This window comes from Nomascus leucogenys, chromosome X (assembly GCF_006542625.1).
Source record: "Nomascus leucogenys isolate Asia chromosome X, Asia_NLE_v1, whole genome shotgun sequence".
Classification (NCBI taxonomy): Eukaryota; Metazoa; Chordata; class Mammalia; order Primates; family Hylobatidae; genus Nomascus; species Nomascus leucogenys.
The window spans coordinates 121860208-121870054 of record NC_044406.1 but is presented as its reverse complement, the minus strand read 5'-3'; positions in this window follow the sequence as shown (position 1 = coordinate 121870054).

Genomic DNA, 9847 nt, shown 5'->3' with positions numbered 1-9847 from the left:
GTTTGTTTGTTTGTTTGTTTTGAGACGGAGTCTCGCTCTGTCGCCCAGGCTGGAGTGCAATGGCGCAATCTCGGCTCACTGCAAGCTCCGCCTCCCGGGTTCACGCCATTCTCCTGCCTCAGCCTCTCCGAGTAGCTGGGACTACAGGCGCCCGCCAGCACGCCCGGCTAATTTTTTGTATTTTTAGTAGAGACGGGGTTTCACCGTGGTCTCGATCTCCTGACCTCGTGATCCGCCCGCCTCGGCCTCCCAAAGTGCTGGGATTACAAGCGTGAGCCAAAGTGCTGGGATTACAAGCGTGAGCCACCGTGCCCGGCCTGCAGGCTGTTTTAAGAACTTTGGTTTTACTCTGGAGAACAGGGAGCCATTGCAGGGTTTTAAAAAGCTTCTTTTGAAATAGCATCAAACTTACAGAAGTGGTGTAAGAATAGTACAAAGAACTCTCATTTATCCTTCGTCCAGATTCTGCAAATTGTTAACATTTTGCCACATTTGCCTTATTTCTCCTTACATATATTTTTGAAGCATTTGAGTGTAAATTGAAGACATCCTGTCCCTTCATTCCAAATACTTTAGCAGGCATTTTCCTGAGAACAAGAGTAGTTTCTTACATAACAACTATCAAAATAAGGAAATTTACATTAATGCATTACTACTTCATATATGGTCCACATTCATATTTAGACAGCTGTCTCACTAACGTCCTTTATTGCATGTTCCCCTCTGATCCAGGATCTAATGTAGATCCTGCTTTTAGTTGTCACGGTTTTTCAGTCTCCTTTAATCTAGAAATGTTCCTCAGCCGTTCTTTGACTTAAATAACATTGACTTTTTTGAAGCGCACAGGCTGGCTATTTTATAGAATAGCCCTCAATTTGGGTTTGTCTAAGCTTTCCTCGTCACTCAGGTTATACTTTTTTGGCAGCACAGAAGTGATGTTGCATCATTCTCAGTGCATCACATCAGCGCATGCACGATGTCACTTTGTCCCATCATTGAGGATATTAACTTTGATTACTTGGTTAAGGTAATGTTCACCACATTTCTCCACTCTAAAGTTATCATTTTCCTATTTGCAATTTATAAGTGATGTATAAGTGATTTGTGGAGAAATGCTTTGAGCCTGTGTAAATATCCTGTTCCTCCTCAAAACTTCAACCTGCTGGGCACAGTGGCTCACACCTACCATCCCAGCACTTTGGGAGGCTAAGATGGGTGGATCGCTTGAGCTCGGGAGTTCGAAACCAGCCTAAGCAACATCATGAAACCCCATGTCTAGAAAAAATTAGCCAGGTGTGGTGGCACACGCCTGTGGCCCAGCTACTTGGAGGGTGAGGTGGGAGGATTGCTTGACCCAGGAGGTCAAGGCTGCAGTGAGCCAAGATTGCACCACTGCACTTCAGCCTAGGTGACAGTGAGGCTCTGTCTCAAAAAAAAAAAAAAAAAAACTTCAACCAATTGTTTTAGTATTCATTGTTAATTTTTACCTGATGGTTGTCAAATGGTGGTTTTCTACTTCCACCATTTTTCTACATGTATTAGTCAGCTTTCTACTGAAAGGGAAAATTTTTCCTTCTCTCATATTTATTCATTTATTTATATCAGTATGGACTCATGTATTTCTATTTTAATTAGTGAGTTACAATCTACTACTATTATTATGTTGATGTTGAATTTGTTCCACATTCGTTTAATGGGAGCCCTTTCAAACTGGCTTCTCTGTCCTTTTGACATATATATACCTATGATTTTCTGAGCACTTTCTTACACTCTTGCACAAGATGTTCCATGCTGAATCTTGCATTTTTCCTTGCCTCACACCTAGAATCCACCATTTATGTAAGGACTCTGGTTCCTTTTAGAAGAAAATCGTGTCTAGAAACCAAGATTTGAGTAAAGCCAGAGTTTTGAGCAAAAGAATAACACGATAAGACGTTTTAAAAAGATCACTTAGGCTGCTATGCTAAAAATTGACTCTAAGGTGACAAAGGAAAAAGCAGGAAGATGTATCTGTGTTAAAAGAGTAGATTTCTTTCTCTGCAATGCAAATCTGACCATGTGGCTTTTCCGCCAAAATTATTTGACAGATGAGACCACTTATAAAGTTAAAACCCTGTGGCATTGCAAGAAAAGCTCTTCTGTGATCTGGTCCCTTTTGGACTTCTCCACCTTATTTTTCTTTTTCTTTCTTTCTTTCTTTTTTTTTTTTGAGATTGAGTCTCACTCTGTCACCCAGGCTGGAGTGCAGTGGTACCATCTCGGCTCACTGCAACCTCCACCTCCCAGGTTCAAGTGATTCTTTGCAAATGCTGCTCCTTTTGCCTGCCCCCCAACCCCTTGACTATCTCATCCTTCATGACAACACAGTACTCTTTTTCCTTTGTACAGCCTTCCTCGAGCAATTCCCTCCATTTGCATCCCACCCCAGGTATAAATTATTATTCAGGTCATTGTGTTATCACACATTTCATCATGGAAACATACTGCCTCTCCTTCAGTCACCTTTCTGGAATACTAGGAGAGAAAAAATCACCTTCCGAGGTTCTTTTTATCGTGATATATCAAGGATGATTGGTTCTGTTGGCATGAGGCCCAAGGAAGTTCTGATTCACTACGGCCTCACCCCATAACACAAGTGAAGCCCCAACGCTGGAGGGCTGGAGTCCTTGACACAAAACAGGAGTAGCACGGCTTCCAGGAGGGCAGAGGCCTGCTCAGATAACCCTGGAGATACGGGTAGGCCAGACTTCAAAGGCACCCGGGACAGAGGGAAGAGAGAGGCAGGCTTGTCTAACTAGAAGACATAACTCAGTTGAGTTTTGAGACTTCTATAAGAACATTCGCCTTCCCTGGCTGGGTGCAGTGGCTCACGTCTGTAATCCCATCACTTTGGGAGGCTGAGGCAGGCGGATCACCTGAGGTCGGGAGTTCGAGACCAGCCTGGCCAACACTCTGTCTCTACGAAAAGTAGAAAAAAAATAGCTGGGCATGGTAGCGGGCGCCTGTATTCCCAGCTGCTAGGGAGGCTGAGGCAGGAGAATCACTTTAACCCAGAAGGCAGAGATTGCAGTGAGCCAAGATCACACCACTGCACTCCAGCCTGGGTGACAGAGCAAGACTCTGTCTCAATAAAACAAAACAAACAAACAAAAAAGAACATTATCCTTCCCTTAGTGCCCTCTAAATCTTATCAAAACCCAACAATAGACTTCTTCCTCTTGTTAACTGCCAGTGAGCTAAGGTCATCCAAGTAGGTCACACCATTCAAGCCAGCTAGAAAACTGTAAGGTGCCTTAACTTAGTCCTCTTGAAGAGGTCTAGCTTTCCAAAACATTTCCTTCAGTGTCTTGGAGATGACTCTGATTAGCAGCCCTTGGCACCCATCAGAGTCCTCTAGTGTCATTGCCCTCCAGCCAAAGACTACCAGGAACACACCTGTAGTTGAACAAGTTGAGCTTATTACTTGTTGCAACAGGGCAAAACACACACCATGGGGCACCTCAGTAAGAGGGAGTTAGAAAAGACATATTACAGGATTTGGGCTTTGGTTGGGTGATTCAGAAGGATTTAAAGAAGCAAGCGTTCTGGCCGGGTGCAGTGGCTCATGCCTGTAATTCCAGCACTTTGGGAGGCCGAAGCCGGCGGATCACAAGGTCAGGAGTTCTAGACAAGCCTGGCCAACAGGGTGAAACCATGTTTCTACTAAAAATACAAAAATTAGCCAGGCATGGTGGTGCGTGCCTGTAGTCCCAGCTACTCAGGAGGCTGAGGCAGGAGAATCGCTTGAACTCAGGAGGCAGAGGTTGTGGTGAGCCGTGATGATGCCACTGCACTCCAGCCTGGGCAACAGAATGAGATTCTGCCTCAAAAAAAAAAAAAAAAAAAAAAAAAAGAAGAAGAAGCAGCAAGGGTTCGCTGTAGATTCAGTGCTATCAGAAAGTGAGGACAAGTTTATCACTGGGTATATCAGAAAATCCTATCTCTAGGGAGGACAAACTGCACAAGACTGAAGCAGTAATTGGAAAGGAAGCAGCGGTCACTCATCTTATCTAGGAGAAGGAGATGTTTGGCATTTTGTGGGCTGCACAGTGATCTTGTTTTTGTCTGTGCTTAGACTTAATTATGAAATGGCCTTGTTTTGTCTTACTTTATCATGATCTTAGAGTTAACTTATCTGGCACTGATATTCTGTAAGATCCTTAATATCCAGTAGGAGAATAACTTGGTCTAGCTGTAAGTGCCAGGCCAGCTAGTACCAATGCTGAGGCCTAGCTGTGAGCATCTCACTAGTTCCCAGATGTGAGGGGCTGTTTATTTCTGCTTCTTTTGGACAAAGGCAGACAAAGTCAGGCTGCTGGATGTTACTCCATGATACCCAGACTTCCCCATTACTGATCAGGAGCTGGCTTAGAGAATGTAGTCTGTACTTGGACTGAGGTTAGTCCCTCCAGCTTGCTGCATCTGATATGAAAATGGCTGTATGGTAAAAACCTCAATATAAAAAGACTCTGGGAAGATAGCATCAGCAATCTTAATTGTAATTAACAAAAGCAATTATCAGAAATTGATATCATGGCCAGGCGTGGTGGTTCACACCTGTAACCCCAGCACTTTGGGAGGCCGAGGCAGGCCAATCACTTGAGGTCAGGAGTTTGAGACAAGCCTGGCCAACATGGCAAGACCCTGTCTCCACTAAAAATACAAAAAAAAAAAAATTAGCCAGGTGTGTTGGCAGGCTCCTGTAATCCCAGCTTTTAGAGAGACTGAGGTAGGAGAATTGCTTGAACCCGGGAAGTGGAGGTTGCAGTGAGTGAAGATGACGCCACTGCACTCCAGTCTGGGCAACAGAGGGGGAAGTCCGTCAAAAAAAAAAAAAAAAGGAAAAAGAAACAGATATCAGTAAAAGGTCTTAAATTCTCAAAGTTATGGGCCTAGATTATGAAACCCAGGCAATGAAAATATATCCCAGAATGCAACCAGGTATATTTGAGACAACCAGGTGGCTTTTTCTTTTAGCATACTCACAAACAGTTCTGCTTTCCCTGTAGTACTTACATAGGTGAAACGAGTAATATTTGCTACAACACAAATTCCCTCTTGGCTGGAAGAGGAAATTAAGGGCTATGTGATTGCCCATGACAACTCTAGTTAATGAATTCTGAGTAGTTTCTTGGGCTTTCAGAGCAGGAGTGTGTCATTTATGACTTTCACTGGTGTCAGAGACAAGTTTCAGACCACCGTTCTAGTCGTATTATGCCCACTATGGGATTTGCAGTTTCCAGTGCAAGCATAAAGAGGGAATCCAGGCTAGGAGCAGTGGCTCACGCCTGTAATTCCAGCCCTTTGGGAGACCAAGGCGGGTGGATCACCTGAGGTCAGGAGGTCGAGATCAGCCTGGCCAACATGGTGAAACCCTGTCTCTACTAAAAATACAAAAATTAGCCAGGTGTGGTGGCTCATGCCTGTAATCCCAGCTACTCGGGAGGCTGAGGAGAATTGCTTGAACCGAGGAGGCAGAGGTTGCAGTCAGTTGAGATCACACCACTGCACTCCAGCCTGAGTGATAGAGTGAGACTCAGTCTCAAAAAAAAGAGGGAATCCATTATCCCACTTGGAAATTCTCTTGAATAACCTGTGTTTGCCTCAGTTTGGAGGCTTCTGGGTATTCTCTGGGACACGTGGTCACAGAAAGGATGGTAGTTTTAAATCTCTAACGATTACCCTAAAAACACAGGATAAGGTGGTGCGTGGCAGGAGGTATAAGGTCTTCTTATATTAAAAAGGTATATAAGGAGATATATAAGCAGTAAGACCTGAGTGGAGCACAGATTATATTTGGAGTATAACTATCATTTACTGCAATAGGAGTGAGCCAATCTGTGGCTTCTGAGATAGACAATTCCCTTTAGTATAATTTTAGTATAATTAAACAGCTCCTGCAAAGAAGGTTGAAGAGAACAAACTGATCATTGCACCCAGATATTCTCAATGTTGGTGTCCACTCCTGATTGACTACACCTTGCTGATAGGATTATAGTGACTTCAGTAGAAGCATTTTGTTGATGTGAGGTCAGGTCCAATTTTTACAAAACTAAAGATTGGGATTAATGCTGTGAGGGAAACGAGTACCAGAAGAGACCTGTAAAAGGGAATCTACCTCCTGAAGTGCTTAAAGGAAGAGCTATTATATTTTTGTCAGCAGGGTTAGGCAGGAGTGGGGGTGACATAGGTAGCAATCAGTTAACTTCAGAGCCATGATTATGGGAAAAAATTAAGTGGTGGAAGACCATAAGGAGACAAAAATAATAGGATGCAGCCTGGGCAATAAAGTGAGACCCCATTTGTACAAATAATTTTTTTAAAATTAGCTGGCTGTGATGGCACACACCTGTGGTCCCATCTACTCAGGAGGCTGAGGCGGGAGGATTGCTTGAGCCCAGGAGGTCGAGGTTGCAATGAGCCATGATTGCATCACTGCACTTCAGCATGGGTGACACAGCAAGATCCCATCTCAAAATAATAACAACAGTAATAATAATAGGATGAATACGGGATCATTGCATTACTGTTTTAGAAGACGTCTAAGTAGAATAATAAGCAAAATTAGTAGAAGAGTAAAGGAACTGAAAAGGGGATGAAGAATCATAGAATTAATCTTGTTCTGTCATATTGGGTGAGAGCTATTCACCCTCTGAAGCCAGCAATTTCTGGAGGATTTTTATTTTATTTTATTTTATTTTATTTTATTTTATTTTATTTTATTTTTCTGAGATGCAGTCTTGCTCTGTCACCCAGGCTGGAGTGCAGTGGTGAGATCTAGGCTCACTGCAACCTCTGCTTCCTGGGTTCAAGCAATTCCCTGCCTCAGCCTCCTGAGTAGCTGGGATTACAGGTGCCTGCCACAACACCCAGCTGATTTTTGTATTTTTAGTAGAGATGGGGTTTCATCATCTTGGCTAGGCTGGTCTTGAACTCCTGACCTCATGATCCACCTGCCTCAGCCTCCAAGCATGAGCCGCCACATCCAGCCAATTTCTGGAAGATTTCTAAGAATCCAAAGTTTAAGGTCTCCAGATGGAAGGGATGTCCAGTAATCAGGATGAGACTATTCATATCCTTTTAACTGGGAAACATGAATTCAAGCACCAACACCTTGGAGTTTTACTGCTGTGTCAATTGTTAACAGTACCTGATAAGGTCCTCACCTTCAAGATTCAAGAGCAGTTTTTCTCCAGTGTCATCTCCAGAAGACTAAACCTCCAGGTTGCAGATCATGCAGAGGCTTGGTAATAGAGCTGGAGTTATGGTATGGGTGACTTACATTAATTGATCATGTCTACTTATAACCAAACAGACTTCTAAGACTGAGGGTGAAATGACCAAATACATAGGGTGGCCTGTTATTAATTCATTAGATAACTTGTGTGTCCCGGACGGGGGTGATCTTGTAGACATTAAAGCTAATCTAATATTTTAGGCCAAGCTTGTCCAGCCTCTGGTCTGTGGGTTACATGTGGCCCAGGACAGCTTTTAATGCAGCTGATGTGGTTTGGCTGTGTCCCCACCCAGATCTCATCTTGAATTCCCACGTGTTGTGGGAGGTACCCAGTGGGAGGTAACTGAATCATGGGGGCAGGTCTCTGCCATGCTGTTCTCGTGATAGTGAATATGTCTCATGAGATCTGATGGTTTTATAAAGGGGATTTCCCTGCATGCATGCTCTCTCTTTGCCTGCTGCCATCCGTGTAAGATGTGACTGCTCCTCCTTGCCTTCCCCATGATTGTGAGGCCACCCCAGTCACATGGAACTGTAAGTCCATTAAACCTCTTTCTTTTGCAAATTGCCCAGTCTTGGTTATGTTTTTATCAGCAGCATGAAAACGGACTAATGCAGAGGTCTAACACAAATTCATACACTTTCTTAAAATATTATGAGTTTTTTTGTGATTTTTTTAACTCATCAGCTATCGTTGGTGTTAGTGTATTTTATGTGTGGCCCTAGAGAGTTCTTCTTCCAATGTGGCCCAGGGAAGCCAAAAGATTGGACACCCCTGCTTTAGGCCATGGAAGTTGTAGGATTTCTGAGAGCTTTGCTAGTTTTAATTTTAGTTTTAGTTTTAGAATTGCATTAGCTCTCTTCTTTTTATGAGGCCTGTAGACAATAAGAACAGTGCTGTTTCTGGGTAAAAGACAGAACTTTACAGAGCTCCTTAATAACAGTCCCAGTAAAAACTGAGTTTCCTGTCACTAAAGAGAGAAGAAGGAATTCCCCAAGTTGGAAAAATGAGATCAAGATTTCATTTTTTGTTATGGCAATGGCCTGCTATGGGTTGAATTGCATCCTTTCAGAATTTATATGTTGAAGCCTAATCCCAGTACCTGAGAATGTGAACTTATTTGGAGTTATGGTCTTCGTAGAGGTAATTAGTTAAAATGAGGTCATGAGGGTGGCCCCTAATTCTTATAAAAAGAGGAAATTTGGGCACAAAGACAGGCACACATAAAGGGAAACTGATGTGAAGAAACACAGAGGATGGCCATCTACGAGCCCAAGGTAGAGGGGCCTAGAACAGAAAAAACCAACCCTGCCAACACCTTGATTTCAGACTTCTATGCTCCAGAACTGTGAGGCAATCAATCTCTGTTGTTTAAACAAGTTCTCTTGAATAATCTGTGTTTGTGTCATTTTGGACACTTCTGAGCATCCTTCTCAAGGAGACATGAGACACTTAAAGGATGGTAGTTTTATTTTTATTTTATTTTATTTTATTTTTTGAGACTGAGTCTCACTCTGTTGCCCAGGCTGGAGTGCAGTGGCATGATCTCGGCTCATTGCAACCTCCCATCCTGAATTCGAGCAATTCTCCTGGCTCAGCCTCTGGAGTAGCTGGGATTACAGGCGTCCACCACCACACCTGGCCAAGGACGGTAGTTTTAAATCTTCCCCCTCCCACCCTCCAGTTTATGATGCTAGATTCTGGCAGCCCTAGCAAACAAATACAGGACCAGCTGAAACTGGATCCCTTCCTCACACCTTATAAAAAGTTAATTCAAGATGGATTAAAGACTTAAATGTTAGACCTAAAACCATAAAAACCCTAGAAGAAAACCTAGGCATTACCATTCAGGACATAGGCGTGGGCAAGGACTTCATGTCTAAAACACCAAAAGCAATGGCAACAAAAGCCAAAATTGACAAATGGGATCTAATTAAACTAAAGAGCTTCTGCACAGCAAAAGAAACTACCATCAGAGTGAACAGGCAACCTACAGAATGGGAGAAAATTTTCGCAACCTACTCATCTGACAAAGGGCTAATATCCAGAATCTACAATGAATTCAAACAAATTTACAAGAAAAAAACAAACAACACCATCAAAAAGTGGGCAAAGGACATGAACAGACACTTTTCAAAAGAAGACATTTATGCAGCCAAAAAACACATGAAAAAATGCTCATCATCACTGGCCATCAGAGAAATGCAAATCAAAACCACAATGAGATACCATCTCACACCAGTTAGAATGGCCATCATTAAAAAGTCAGGAAACAACAGGTGCTGGAGAGGATGTGGAGAAATAGGAACACTTTTACACTGTTGGTGGGACTGTAAACTAATTCAACCATTGTGGAAGTCAGTGTGGCAATTCCTCAGGGATCTGGAACTAGAAATACCATTTGACCCCGCCATCCCATTACTGGGTATATACCCAAAGGACTATAAATCGTGCTGCTATAAAGACACATGCACACGTATGTTTATTGCAGCATTATTCACAATAGCAAAGACTTGGAACCAACCCAAATGTAGCCCTCCTACTTAATCACAGCTTCTGTGTCAACAATC